The 14,436-nt window shown below is 45.6% G+C and overlaps 1 protein-coding gene across 5 annotated transcripts in view; it reads left to right on the top strand.

The window, feature by feature from the left end:
• Window positions 1-14,436, top strand: part of CRACR2A (calcium release activated channel regulator 2A) — a 134,814-nt gene that overhangs the window by 10,105 nt on the left and 110,273 nt on the right. For 4 of the 5 annotated variants that reach the window (XM_047067401.1, XM_047067400.1, XM_047067394.1 and 1 more), the window contains exon 2: window positions 9,738-10,010. The exons of the other annotated variant lie outside the window; for it this stretch is intronic. The gene's annotated coding sequence lies outside the window, so the exon portion shown is untranslated. The remainder of the gene's footprint in view (window positions 1-9,737; window positions 10,011-14,436) is intronic. 5 annotated transcript variants of the gene reach the window in all.

The following is a 14,436-nucleotide window of genomic DNA, read 5'->3' as shown; positions in this document are numbered from 1 at the left end:
GGAAGCAGGCAGGGCCACCCACAGAGACTCACACTCTTTGTACAAAGTTATCCACCAGGAAAGCTACCCAAAACAGACAGAGAGGAGAAGCCCAGGTGATAACTCCTTTAACAATAGCCCACCATTGGCTTCTTCCATGTCTGCTGCCTGATTTCTTTTCAGCCTAGTTGTGGGGCACACCCGAGGCCTGGCAACAGCCTTAACCATCCTTTCTGCCCCTACCTGCCTGGGTCCCTTACTAGTTCACGCACCACACAGCCATGCCATGCTGTCTGCAGCTGCAAAGTCAGGGCCGGGCTGTCCCAGAGGACTTTAGAAAGAGATGTTAACTAGCACAGTGACGGTCATGGCTGACTGTCTTGTCCTCACTCAGGGAACACATGTGTTCACGGCACTGCTCAGGGCCGTTAGCCTATAAACTCCAGGCTGATTGGGCCTAATTAATGCTCCTGAGCGTGTTTTCTTCTGTAGCTTAAGACACAAGCTCAGTGACAGAGTCATGCCTCATGTCCCCCTGAATGCAAATGCCAGTCTGATGGAAGTCCTAATGGGGTTCTCTTAGGATGCAGTTCTCTTAGGACCTGGTCCCCAGGAGTGGAAGCAGGCAGTCAGGTAAGACCAGAAAGCTCAAGTGGAGCAGTTATACTTGGCAGCAAGTTTGTGGCACTTGCTCACTGTTATTGGCCTCAGCCACCCACCCCACTGATGGCCCCATGCCCATCACATCTCTTAGGCATGTTGTGAACAGTAGAATGAAGCAGTAACAATGGGAAACCACTTTATAAGGATAAAACCTTTTAACGTTTATTTATTTTTGGGACAGAGAGAGACAGAGCATGAGCGGGGGAGGGGCAAAGAGAGAGGGAGACACAGAATCGGAAGCAGGCTCCAGGCTCTGGGCCATCATCAGCCCAGAGCCCGACGCGGGGCTGGAACTCACGGACCGCGAGATCGTGACCTGGCTGAAGTCGGACGCTTAACCGACTGCGCCACCCAGGCGCCCCGGATAAAACCTTTTAAATGGAGGCTGCTTATATTTTTTTGCAGCCAAGTAGTCCCCATCCATTCACCAGGCTGGGCTAAATTGACCATTTGCTTTGTAGGTCTTTAAAATAGGTCCGTGGGGAATCGGCTCAGGCCTCAGTGCCATTTACCAATAGGGTGAGCTTGGCCAGTGACCAGAGTCCAGAGCTCCCAGCTTGCAAGACTCTCAGGCAGAAATGGGAAGGGTCCAGGCTGACTGGCGCCTCGGGGAGCCCGGGTTCCGTTTCATCCCCAACAGCATGGAGATGCCCCACAAATAGAGGTGTTAATCTGAGGCTTTGTCGTCTGTAAGAAACGATCCACAGTATGTCCTGATATCCGGAGCTCCTGCCCTTCCTTCACAAATATTTGCCCAGGGGTATAGAGAGTAGAGGTAGCTGTGGAGAAGAAAGGATGGAGCATGGTGCCTGGCCGCGAGTGCAGGTGTGTGTGGTCAGACACCTGTCAACTTCACTTGGTGTAGATGCAAGTTCACTCATTCATTGAGTGCCTCCCATGTATCTGAGTTACGAGACAGGACTATTACTCTCATCCTTAGCTTAGAGGTGAGGAAGGTGGAAGCCAAGCCACCTGCTCAAGGTCATCCGGGTAATAAGTGTAGAATCAGAATTCAAATGCACATGTTTGGACTGCAGATCCCCGACTCCCAACAGGCTAAGACCAGTACGCTGACGATGATCCTTCCTGCGGACCAAGCTCTTTGCTCTTTGCACAGCGGTTCCATGATCCGCTTTTAAATCTTCACAGCAGAGCAGTGAGGTGATTATAATGCTGGGTGTTGTATGCTCCACTGTGCATGTTAAATGAAATGATGCCTATGGAAACACTTAGTAAATTGTAAGATGCTCTCCAAATATGATATAATTACTGCCTCCAATTTACAGGTGAGGAGAATAAAATCAGAGAGGTTCAGTGGCTTGACTAAGGACACATGGGAACAAATGGAAGAGTAAGGATGCCAGCCCAGGTCTTAGAACTTCAGGACTGGTGTTAGTTGTTTCCTTGACACAATCAAGGGAAGATTGGTTCTGGATTTGTCCTTCCCTTCCCTGTTTGTTTTTTTTTTTTCCTTAATGTTTATTTTTGAGATAGAGCGCATGTGCACAGGGGAAGGGCAGAGAAAGAAGGGGACAGAGGATCTAGAGCAGGTTCTGCGTTTACAGCAGCAAGCCCAGCGCAGGGCTCGAACTCAAGAACCACAAGATCTTGACCTGAGCCAAAGTCAGATGCTCAACTGGCTGAGCCACCCAGATGTCCCTATCCCCTCCCTGGTTTTGTCCACCCCCACTCCCCATCACCATCCCCCCCCCCCCGCTGCCTTCTAGATTGTTGCCAAATGAAAATTAGGCAGAGAACTTCAAAGGGCCTAAGCTAACTTTTCTTAGCTGCCTTTTCTCTTCTTTCGTAGTCCTTATGAAACAGAGTGAACTCCAGGATGGAGTCAGGGAGAGTGTCTCAGCATGGGGACAGGGGTGCAGAAGCTGCAGCAGAGGGGTCATCTGTGTGCCTCCTGCTGTCTCCTGGTTGTCAGAAGAGCCCTGGGACAGGGAAGCAGGTGGACTGAACCATTTTGCCCTATGGATGGACGAACACATTTTTTATGATCTCTTAAAACTGCGAACGTAGGTTATCTTACAATTGTGAGTTAAATGGAAATCCAAAGTGTACATATCCCTGGAACGTGTGTGCGCGCACATGCAGTATTTTAAAAATAGAGATATCATATTTTGTTTGGAAGATCTTGGGCTTGATACTGAAAAGATAACAAGGAAACAGCTGCTAAGCATCAGCTCTGTAGTGCAGATTCATATGCTGTGACAAAGTGCCAGAATTGTATCTTCCACCTGAAGCAGAGGCAGTAATTCTCTGTTGCTAACAGTGTCTTCCTTCCTTGTTTATTTATTACATTTTGAAGAGATAGGAAATTAGGATTTATTTTACATCTTCTGGAGGCAGAAGCTGTGTTGAGAGCATTTGTATGTGTCTGCTCATTTATTCCTTACAACAGCCTTGAATAAGTGGTATTATTATGTGAATTTTTAAATTTTATTTATTTATTTTGAGAGAGAGAGAGGGACAGAGAGAGACAGAGAGAATATGAATCTCAGCAGGCTCTGCAGGGTCAGCAAGAAGCCCGATGCAAGGCTCCAGTTCCCACAAGATCATGACTTGAGCTGAAACCAAGAGTCAGATGCTTAACTGACTAAGCCACATAGGCGCCCCATATGGATTTTTTAAAACATTTTATTTTAAGTAATCTTTACACCCAACATAGGACTTGACCTTACAACCCTGAGATCAAGAGTCGCATGCTCTACCAACTGAGCCAGCCAGGTATCCCTATTATATGAATTTAATTTTTTTAAATCTTTATTTATTTTTGAGAGAGAGAGACAGACATGAGCAAGGGAGGAACAGAGAGAAAGGGAAACACAGAATCGGAAGCAGGCTCCAGGCTCTGAGCTGTCAGCACAGAGCCCAACGTGGGCCTCGAACTCAAAAACCGCGAGATAATGACCTGAGGTGAAGTCAGAAGCTTAACCGACTGAGCTACCCAGGCACCCCCCTATTATATGAATTTTTAAGATGAAGATTCAAGTTTCGCAGGTAGTAAGAAATGACAGCAAGAGATTAGTGTAAACATGTCTGACTCCAGATCTACGCTCTTTTGTCAGTGGACTGAGAAAATCCGTTTTCGTTTTCCTTCTTCCTCATTCCTTCTTTAATCTCAGATCTTCCATCAGAATCTTTCCTCCTGTCAGAAATATACCTTTTAAAAATTTCCTTTAAGGGGCACCTGGCTGGCTCAGTCGGTTAGGCATCTGACTTCGGCTCAGGTCATGATCTCGAAGTTCATGAGTTTGAGCCCCAAATCAGGCTCTTTGTTGTCAGTGCAGAGCCTGCTTTAGATCCTCGGTCTGCCTCTTTCTCTGTCCCTCCCCCATTTGCTCTGTCTCTCTCTCTCAAAAAAAAAAAAAATACTCTTTAATGAGGGTCTGCTTGTGGCAAACTAGAATTTTGTTTATTGGATAATGCCTTCATTTCTCTTATTCTTTTTTTAAAAAATTATTTTATTAGTTTATTTTATTATTTTTTTAATGTTTATTTATTTTTGAGAGAAACAGAGAGAGACAGAGTGCAAGCTGATGAGGGGCAGAGAGAGAGAGGGAGACACAGAATCCAAAGCAGGCTCCAGGCTCTGAGCAGTCAGCACAGAGCTGGATGCGGGACTTGAACCCATGAACCATGAGATCATGACCTAAGCTGAAGTCGGACGCTCAACTGGCTGAGCCACCCAGGTGCCCCTTTATTTATTTATTCTTTAAGTAATCTCTACACCCAATGTGGGGCTCGAACTCACAACCCTGAGATTAAGAGTCACATGCTCTACTGACTGAGCCAGCCAGGTGCCCCAATTTCTCTTATTCTTAAAGAATGTTTTTTTAGGTATAGAATTCTCAGATGACAGTTACTCTCTTCTACCATGTTGAGGGCATTTGACCACCACCTTTTGACTTAAAATCATTTAAAGGTAACTTGTCTCTTCTCGTTGGCTGCTTTTAAGATACTCTTTTTGTCTTTGACGTTCTGTAGTCTAAGATATAACTAGTTGTGGGTTTCCTTTTATTCATTCTTCTTGAGATTCATTGGCATTCTTGAATATGTGTATTGGTATCTTTCTTCACTTTTATAGCCATTATCTGTCCAAATACTTTCTCTCTCTCTTCCCTTGCTAGGGCTTCACAAAGACACATGCTAGTTTCTAGTTTTCATGTCTCTTAAGCTCTCTCCGTATTTTTCTGAGTCTTTGTCTTTCTGTGTTGCATTTTGGTTAGTTTATTTTGACCTAGCTTCTAGCTCACTACTTCTTTCTCAGACTGTATCTAATATGATATTAAGTCTATCCACAGATTGTGATTTTAGTTATTTATTTTTACTTCTAAAAATTCCCTTTGGTCCATTTTCCCCATATATTCTTCATTATTTCTCGCAATTTGTTGCTGTTGTTCCTTGTACATAATTTTAAGCTTGTCTTTAATTTCTTTGATTACATTATAGCCATTATTATAATCAGAACCTAGATATTCCATTGTCTGCAGAAGTCCCTGACCAGTGAATTCCTTCTTCTCTTGCCAGCTCATCGTGCTCTTAGAGATATTTTTTTAAAAAATGTATTTTGTACAAGATTTTTCAGTTGTTTTTAGTGCAGGGGTGGGGGGGGGTGGTCAAAGTACTTAGCCTACTATAATGCCAGAAAAAGAAGTTTAGAATATTTATTTGAGGAGGGCACTTGTTGGGATGAGTACTGAGTGTTGTATGTAAGTGATGAATCATGGGAATCTACTCCTGAAGCCAAGAGCACACTGTGTACTCTGTATGTTAGCTAACCTGGCAATAAATTATGTATATATGAAGAAAGAAATTCTGTTAAAAAGAATTGACAAAATTGGGGCACCTGAGTGGCTCAGCCAGTTAAGCGTCCAATTCATGATCTCAGCTCAGGTCTTGATCTCAGTGTTGTGAGTTCAAGTCTTGTGTTGGGCTCCACGCTGGGTGCAAAGCCTACCTAAAAAAAAAAAAAAAAAAAAAAAAAATGGCATATTATGAGTGGGAAGAGTAACCCAATGGAGATTGGCCTCTGGGACCTAGAATTGTCCACACTGTACTGAATGTAGCTTATGAACACCCTGAACAGTGCATGTGTGCCTTAATGAGAAGCCAGCCAGCATGGCTTTCCAGCCCAAGTGGTAGAGTGATGGAGGCTTGTTCTGCTCTGTGCCCCACCCCCCAAGGACATGACCCCAGAAGTAGTACAAGCAAACAAGGTGAGGAGGTTTTCAAGAGACCTCCTATCTAAGGGATCATTTTATCTCTAAGGGGTTAGAGGCACCCTGAGGAGAGGAGGCTGGGTAAGACTTGTCTCCCAATTGCTGCTATGAGTCATGGAGAGCCACTGGGGCTTGGTCTTGTCTCTGTTTGGAATTCAGGGACACATGTTACTCCAGCTTAGTGATCCTCTGGGAGTATCCAAAATGGACGTAGAGAGGACCATAGAGCACAAGCTGGCCTCAACCCCTCTCCCTATTTACCATATCCAATCCCTCAGTCCTCCTGATCCCACCTTCTAAGAAGTTCTAGAATCTCCCACCTTGGTCCAGGACACTACCATCTCTCACCTGGACTATAATATTCCCCCACCTGCTTTCGGTACATCCACTCCCCATTCCATCTTTCCCTTACCCATTTCATTCCCCACAAGTTGGCCAAAGTTATCTTTTAAAAAACAAATCAGATTGTGACTGTCCCAAACTTTTAGACTACAATATCAGTGATTTCCCAGAACTGCTTGGATGAAGTCCCAGATCCCTAACCCGGCCCCCAGAGCCCCTTCATCCCACATCCCTGGCCACTCCCTGCCATGTTAAAATTGTTCTCTTCACTTCCATTTCCTTCCATTTCCTGAACACATGAGAGCTCTTTCTCCTTGAGGGTGTTTGCAGGGGCTGCTCCTTGTCCCCGCTTTCCATCCTCTTCCCTGGCTCACTCCTGTTCATCTTGGGAAACTCACCTTAAACGTCCCTTCCTTTCCCTCATCTTCTGTCTCTGCTAGTGCTGTTGCTTTCCACTCCCTAGAGCAAGCATTCTGTATGTCTTCATGTCTTCATCAGAGCCACTTCCCTCACTTGTGATTCCATCATTATTTTTGTCATGTCTGTTCATTGTGTGTCTTCCCTCACCACCTGCTGGGGGTTGGATTCATGTGTGTCCTGCTTGTCACTATATCTCCAACATAAAGTACAACGCCTGGCTGGAGTATGGTAGATATTGCTTCTCTAGAGAATAAGTCTATGAACGAATCTGGCTTCTGCCTCTATCCCTCCACTGGGACTGCTCTTTCTGAGTTCACCTGTGACCTCCCCATTGCTAAATCCAGTCTTTCTTCTCAGTCTTGACACTTGACACTTCCTTATTGGAAGCCATTGTCAACCCTCTGCTTCTTTAGACATTCTCCAACTTTTCTCGTCCTTGGATTCTGAGACAACATTCTTTCCTTTGTTTTCTTCTGCCTCTCTAAGTTCTTCTTCTGAGTCTCCTTTGCTCACTTGCTCCAGAGTCCCTTAAACGTTAGCATCCTGCATGAATCCAAACTTCACTCTTTTCCTTCCTACACAATCTGTGATCAGCCTTAACTTTATCATGGCCTCAGGTATCACGTTTATTCAGGTGAACCCCAAACCTATGTGTCCAGCCTGGACCCCACCCCTGAGTACCAGATCCTTCTTTCTCATTGTATTTTGAAATACCTTCATCCCGATATGCCACAGATACCTCAGTATTCACGTTTCCTAAATGTACTTAATTATCTTCCCTGCCAAACTTGTTCCTCTTCCAGCATTTCCAGTCTAGCTAAACACTTTCTCCACCGACCTAACTTCTGAAGCTAGAAGCTGTGGAGGCATCCTGGATAACTGCCAACACTGTATCCCATGTCCAGCCGTTATCACAACCTGTCTCTTACATTCTCCTCTTGCATCCCTGTTTCTGTGCACTACCACCAGCTTAGTGCAACCCCTGCTCTTACCTGGGCTTCCACCTTCTGGCCGTTTCCCCTACGGTTCATTCCTAACACCAGTGCAGAGATCTTGCCCCAAAGAACAAAGCTCAATCATGCCACTTCTCTGCCTCACCTCCCACCTTCATTCAAAATGCCTATACCATAACGCCCATTCTCCTTAGGCTAATATGCAGGGTTCTTCAGATTTACCCCATTTTCCATGCTGACTTTGCTTCTCTTCCCAACATCCCTCTTCCTCTGAACATTCTGAACATGCCATCCTTTCTCATCATGTGTTTATGGTGTCAATCAGGGGTTCTCAGACATTATGCGGCTTCTAGAATGACACAGAAGGCTTATTAAACACCGCATGCTGGATCTCACCTCCAGAGGTTCTGATTCCGTAAGTCTGAAATGAGGCCCAAGATCTGAATTTGTAACAGGTTCCCAGGGGCTTCTGGTGCTGTTGTTCTGGTGACCATCGTGAGAATCACTGATGTAGACGAGTCAAGAGTATGAGCCTGGGAGCACTGGCGCCAGCAATGAAATCCTGCCTCTGCCACTCACTTCCTACATCAGCCTCTCCACGCCTTACTTTGTTTTTCCATAAAATGAGGCTAATAATATGAGCTACCTGATAGGCTTTGGTGGAGGACTAACTGAGTTAATACTCAGAAAGCACTAAAAACAGTCAGTGCCTGGTTTGCTGTAAGTGCTCAGGAAATGTTCGCCGCCATCATTGTTTATTATATTTTCATCATTATTCGTGTCCTTGGTTGTGAAGGTCTTTCTGCTCACCATCTTCTACTCTTCCTTCAGGAATTAGTTTCTTTTCCGCGGTGCTTTTGCTAGCACTGCCTACCCCGAGGTCTTCCATGCCCAGTGTGCACATCCTACCATGTGCTTGCCACATGGCACTTAACCTCCTTGCCAGGGGTGGGTCTCACCCACCAGGTACCCCTCAAGGCTTCATTTTTGAGTCCCTGTCTGAAACATCATAGGGAACTCAAAATGTCTAATTAATTAAATGACCCAATTGGCATATACTGTAGAATTGATTACTGTATTGAAAAGATGGTCAAATGTGTCAAGTCTGGGGAGATGATGGACTACCAAGAAAAGGTGGGAAGATGGGGTGCCTGGGTGGCTCAGTCGGTTAAGTGTAGACCTCAGCTCAGGTCCTCATCTCGTAGTCCATGAGTTTGAGCCCTCTGCCGGGCTCTGTGCTGACAGCTCAGAGCCTGGAGCCTGCTTCAGATTCTGTGTCTCCCTCTCTCTCTGCCCCTCCTCTGCTTGCACTCTCTCTCTCTCTCTCAAAAATAAATAAAAAAGAAAAGGTGGGAAGAGAATGATGTGGAAGTTTGGGAAGCTATAGTCAGTATGGTGAGATTGTGCTTCAGAAATATGGTCCTGTGGTTCCAGGAATGTCTGAACGCACATCACTTAGGATCATCTTAGGTGTAGGCAGTAAAAACAAAACTCCAAAACCCATTTCAGTGAACATAAACAACAGGGGTATTTATTACTTGTATAATGAGAAGTCTGGGGGTGGGGGAGTGACATCAGGGCTGATTAGTCCTGTGCTTGGTTCAATGATATCATCAATGACCTGGGTTCTTTCTTTCTCCATTCTTCCCTTATGCTTATGCATTATGGTCACAACGTAGTTGCAGAAGGTCACCGTGTGGCTGGACAAGACAACATCCAGCAGAGGAAGAGGTTGATGCATCTCTCTCTTTTTAAGAGCCAGGAAAACATTTCCAGAAACATCCTCAGGAGGCCCCTCTCATGTTTCTGTGACCAGAGGGAGTGACATACCCATCCCAAACTTGCCCACAGGCAAGGGGCCTGCATGTGTTCTGACTGGATAGGGCCCCTGAGCTGGGCATAGGTCGCCTATGCTGAGTGGTAGCACAATTGGAGTTCTGTTGGAAAGGAGCAAGGGAGAGATGGATGTTGCTGAGGCAAGCAGTGGTGTCTGCTTCAAAGCCAGACTCAAAGCCCATCTGGAAGTTCATTTGATAAGCAACAGGCTAAAAATTAAGTGACTTCAAAGGCCTTTTCTACTCTGAGAATCTATAATGAATTACATAAAGTCAAAGTGAAGAGACCTTTCCTCTGTCTGTTCGACCTGCAGGTCATACCCTGACCACAGCTGCCCCTCAGGGGACTGGCCTGGAGCCAAAGTCAGGTCATCAGGCTGCTTGTCAAGGGTGGAGCCTCAGCCACTTGCCACTTTTCCTCATGAGCCCTGCCTGGGTGTCCACCTGGCACTCCCACGGCCACGTCTGTTCGTCTCAGAGCAGCCCAACCCGGAGGCCTGGGCTTCGGAGAGAGCTCCAGGAGAGCTCAGTCCCGTGTGCTGCCTCCCCGACCCCAGGCGTGGAAGCGGATGCAAGGCTTCCTTCTGGTAAGGACTGGAGGTTCCTAGAGGCAGGTATAGTGGGAACCTGCCAGGGGGTTGGGACAAATAAGGAAAGGTTCTGAGTGATGATGCAGACGACAGTATCTTTGCTAAGGGTCTCTGATTTTCTGTAGCCCCTCTTAAAACCTCTTCTAGGTGACCTGCCGAAGCAGAGCCCCCAGACTACCTGGATTTTGTGTTTCTTGCATATCAGATTTGTAGATAAGTGTAGAATAGGCTTATTGTTCATGGTCTTCCTCTTTGAACAGGAAAAGGGAGCTGATAAGAAACTGAGGGGTAGCAGACAGTGATCATGGACAGCAGTGGGCATCCGCAGTGGGCAAGAGGTTTGGGCTTTAGGCCAGGAGCAGTGGTGACAGCTTCTAGAAATTGTCTACTAGCCTGACATTCCAACACTTTCCCAGGTCTTCCGGACACACATGTCAGGAGCAGCTAAAATGAAATACAGTGGAAGATTGAGGCCAGACAGCAGTCCAGTGGGATTTAGTTGAGAGTGACTTCTGTGGCATCCACTGGGGGGTGAGATCATGCTTATTTGGCCGATATGAAATGTATTGTGTTGTATTACATATATGTATTATATATGTATATAATGTGTATGTGTGTATATATATGTATATAACGTGCATGTGTGTGTGTCTCCCTCTCTCTCTCTGTCTCTCTGTCTCTCTGTCTCTGTCTCTCTCTCTCTCTCTATATATATATATGTATTATATTTTTTGTGTCTGTCTGACATCTTCAATCACATTGTCAACTCCCTGAGGGCAGATAGAGAACATTTTCTTTTTCCTATGTTCTTCACAAGGTCAGTACTCAGTAATTATTGACCAACTGAGTTTTTGTTGCATACCTATGCAATAAAACTTGATCAGCCAAGGTCCTAAAGTTTTCATTCACTGGGACAGAATTGCCCTCTGTGTCTACCGAGCCCCTACTGAGATGGAATAGTGTTAGATGGCTCTGTCACTTGAGCTGGCCAGAGTGTATTTATTTCCTATGGCAGCCATAACAAAGTACCACCAACAGGGTGACTTAAAACAGCAGAAATTTATTATATCAGAGTTCTGGGGGATTGAAACCCAGTGTCAAGGTGTGGCAAGGCCATGCTCCCTCCCTAACCTGTAAGGGAATCCTTCCATGCCTCTACCCAGCTTCTGGTCGTTTGTTCCCAATCATTAGCATTTTGTGGCTCGTAGCCATATAATTCACGCTCCACCTTCGTTGTCACATGGCTTTCTCCCTGTGTGTCTATCTTCATGTGACTGTCTTATAAATACACCAGTCATACTGGATTAGGGGCCCACCCTATTCCAGTACGACCTCATCTTAGCTAGTGACATCTGCAATGACGCTGTTTCAAAATCAGCTCCCACTGGAGGTCCTAGGGGTTAGGGCTTCACCATGTCTTTATTGGAATTTACCCTGGAACACTAAGTGAGCTCATTCAGGGTGACAAGATAGAAACACACAAAGGCTAGGGGTGAATATTAACAGAGAGAGAATCCCAAGCAGGTGTGGGACTTGATCTCACAAAACCATGAGATCATGATCTGAGCTGAAATCAAGAGTCAGACTCCTAACCGAGTGAGCCATCCAGGTGCCCCCCCCCTTTTATTAGTTTTATACATCCTTCTAGAGTTTCATTTTGCAAATACAAGTCATTACAAATATATCTTATGTCTCCATCCTGTTTTTTCTCACTATACACACTTCTTTTTAACCTTGTTTTTTTTCCCTTCACTTATCTTGGCGCTCTTTTTCTGTTAGTGTGTTTAGAGCTTTCCCATATTTTTTTTAAAAGGGGCATAGTACTTCATTGTAGGGATGTACCCTAATTTACTCAACCAATCCCCTGCTGATGAACACAGGTTGTTTTCAGTCATTTGGCATTTATTACAAGTAATGCTGCAATGGGTAAGATTGCCATTTTGTATTGTACCTAAATGTACCTTAAAAATTCTGAAATGTCTATGAATTGTCAAGAGGACTGGAAACACTGGGTTCTAATAACCATATGCTGACCACTGGTTTGGACATTTTCCCAACCCTTATCCCCACCAATTTGTCATCTTCTTTTTCTTCTTCTTTTTTTTCTTTTTTGGAGGGTAGGGAGGGGCAGAGGGAGAGAGAGAATCTTAAGCATGAAGCCTGACATGGGGCTTGATCACATGAACCGTGAGATCATGACCTGAGCCAAAATCACGAGTCAGAGGCTCAACAAACTGACCCTCCAGGCACCCCCCCAAAGGGAGTCTTTTTCAAGAAGAAAAGAAGAGGGTAGATTTCTGTGTGGATGTGATTGTTTCATTTGCACATGACAAGTGGGCTTTCCTGTGTTACTTGTCCAGGCACCTGGGTGTGCAGCCTTGCCTTGTTATGTCCATGCCATTTTATCCCAGAGTGGAAGGGAAGAAACCCCTACTCACTATTTGTTTTAGCACAGCCTGGGTGGCTGCTTGGGGACCAAGGATAAAAATGTCAAATGACAGTCAAAAGGCTCATTCTGTCACATGTACTGTCTCACCAGAACCCCATGAGGATGTGGGATTCCCATTCGCATTTTATAGACAAGGAAACAGTATCAGAGTGAAATCATTTGACAAAGATTCATGACTTGTGCTTTGTAGAAGGAGTATTTGAACCTACAAATTTCTCTGCCTCTAGAACCTGATGCTTTAGCTAATATATTACACTGCCTCCAGGGTCTTAAAAAAAAGTGTGATTTACAGTTATACCTTTTACCTTTTAAGTTTGCTGTTAGTGGTGGCATGGTGATGATGGTCATGACAGAGGTAAGAGAGCAGCTCTGAAAATGGACCAGTTGGTGACATGCCCCAAAGAAGGCTTATAATGAGAATGCGTTTTTGTTCTCCTAACAAAGGTGATGGCTCAGCCTTTTTGGTCTGTCGTACTGTAACTGGCCCTATTGCCCCCTTTACTCTTTCAGTCCCCAAATATTTACAGTACAACTTCTGAATGTGAGGTATGGTGCTAGATGTGAGAGATAAGAGGGGTGAGCCACACCCTGGTCCTTGGAGCCCAGTTAGGACATGTCAACAGGAAGCTGCTGTGCCACCTGGGAAATGTGGTGTTGGAATGCCATGATGTGTCGGGCTGGGGCCTGAATGTGATCAAAGAAATGAATTCACTGCAGTGGGGGAACAGGGTGGGTGGTTTCCAGTTGCCTTGGGTCTTTATCATTGCTTGATGAAGGAAGGAAGTGAGGGTCCGGAAGTGGAGACTGTGGGCTAAGGTATTGAGCCATCCTTTTGCCCACAGCAGGAGGTGGGGGATGAAGCTGATGGTGACTGCAGCTCTGTAGGCTGTGGGCTCGGGTTGAAAGGTGGGTTGAAGGAAGTATCCTCTCCCCTTTGCTGCTCCCAGCTCAGCTTTTCTCATGCTTGGCCATTCTGCTGGTGGCTCAGCTGGCCTCCCCTCACCCCCAGCTGGGACACTCACTCAGGGGGTTAGCATTCCACTAGATAGGATAGGGGGGATGGGCCAGGAGTTCGTAGGTCACTGAATCTGACCTTTTTTTTTAACACTTTTTTTTTTTAAATATAATTTATTGTCAAGTCAGCTAACATAACAGTGTATACAGTGTGCTCTTGGCTTTGGGGGTAGATTCCTGTGACTCATTGATTACATACAACACCCAGTGCTCATCCCAAAAAGTGCCCTCCTCCATGCCCATCACCCATTTTCCCCTCCTCCCCCATCAACCCTCTGTTTGTTCTCTGTATTTAAGAGTCTCTTATGGTTTGCCTCCCTCTTTGTTTGAAACTATTTTTTCCCCTTCCCTTTCCCCCTGCTCATCTGTTAAGTTTCTCAAGTTCCACATATGAATCTGACCTTTTAAAGTTTGTTTATCCATTTTTGAGAGAGAAAGAGAACATAAGCAGGGGAGGGGCAGAGAGAGGGAGACAGAATCCCAAGCAGGCTCTGTGATGTCAGCACAGAGCCCAGTGTGGGGCTCGAGCTCACGAACCCTGAGATCATGACCTGAGCTGAAATCAAGAGTTGGACTCTTAGGATACTTAACTGACTGAGCCACCCAGGCACCCCTGAATGTGACCTTTTAAATCACACCTCAGCAAAAGGATCTCCCACTGGAGCCTCTTGTCACAGGGAAGCTCCTTTCCCTGCTTTTTCATGTTACTATTTATGTATCTTCTGCCTGAGTCTGCATGCAACAGCATCTGTCATCTCTGTAGTTATCATAGAACAACTGGGGTGGGGGGGTTGCTTTTATTTCTTCTTTCTCTGAGAGTGAAGCCCACCACAGCAGCTTACTGGCAGAGGGAGTGGGGAGGGAGACAGTTGCTCTTCATTCAAAAACTGGTCTTAGGCAGGCTGGCAGTGAAATTTACAAAACACCGGTGTTGAAACTCAGTCCCAGTGAGTGCTGGGG

This window comes from Lynx rufus, unplaced genomic scaffold (assembly GCF_022079265.1).
Source record: "Lynx rufus isolate CCGP_SWC_20201006 ecotype Redwood Valley unplaced genomic scaffold, mLynRuf1.p SCAF_7, whole genome shotgun sequence".
In the NCBI taxonomy this organism is placed as follows: domain Eukaryota; kingdom Metazoa; phylum Chordata; class Mammalia; order Carnivora; family Felidae; genus Lynx; species Lynx rufus.
The sequence above is the reverse complement of the archived record's forward strand: the minus strand, read 5'-3'. Positions and strand labels throughout refer to the sequence as shown.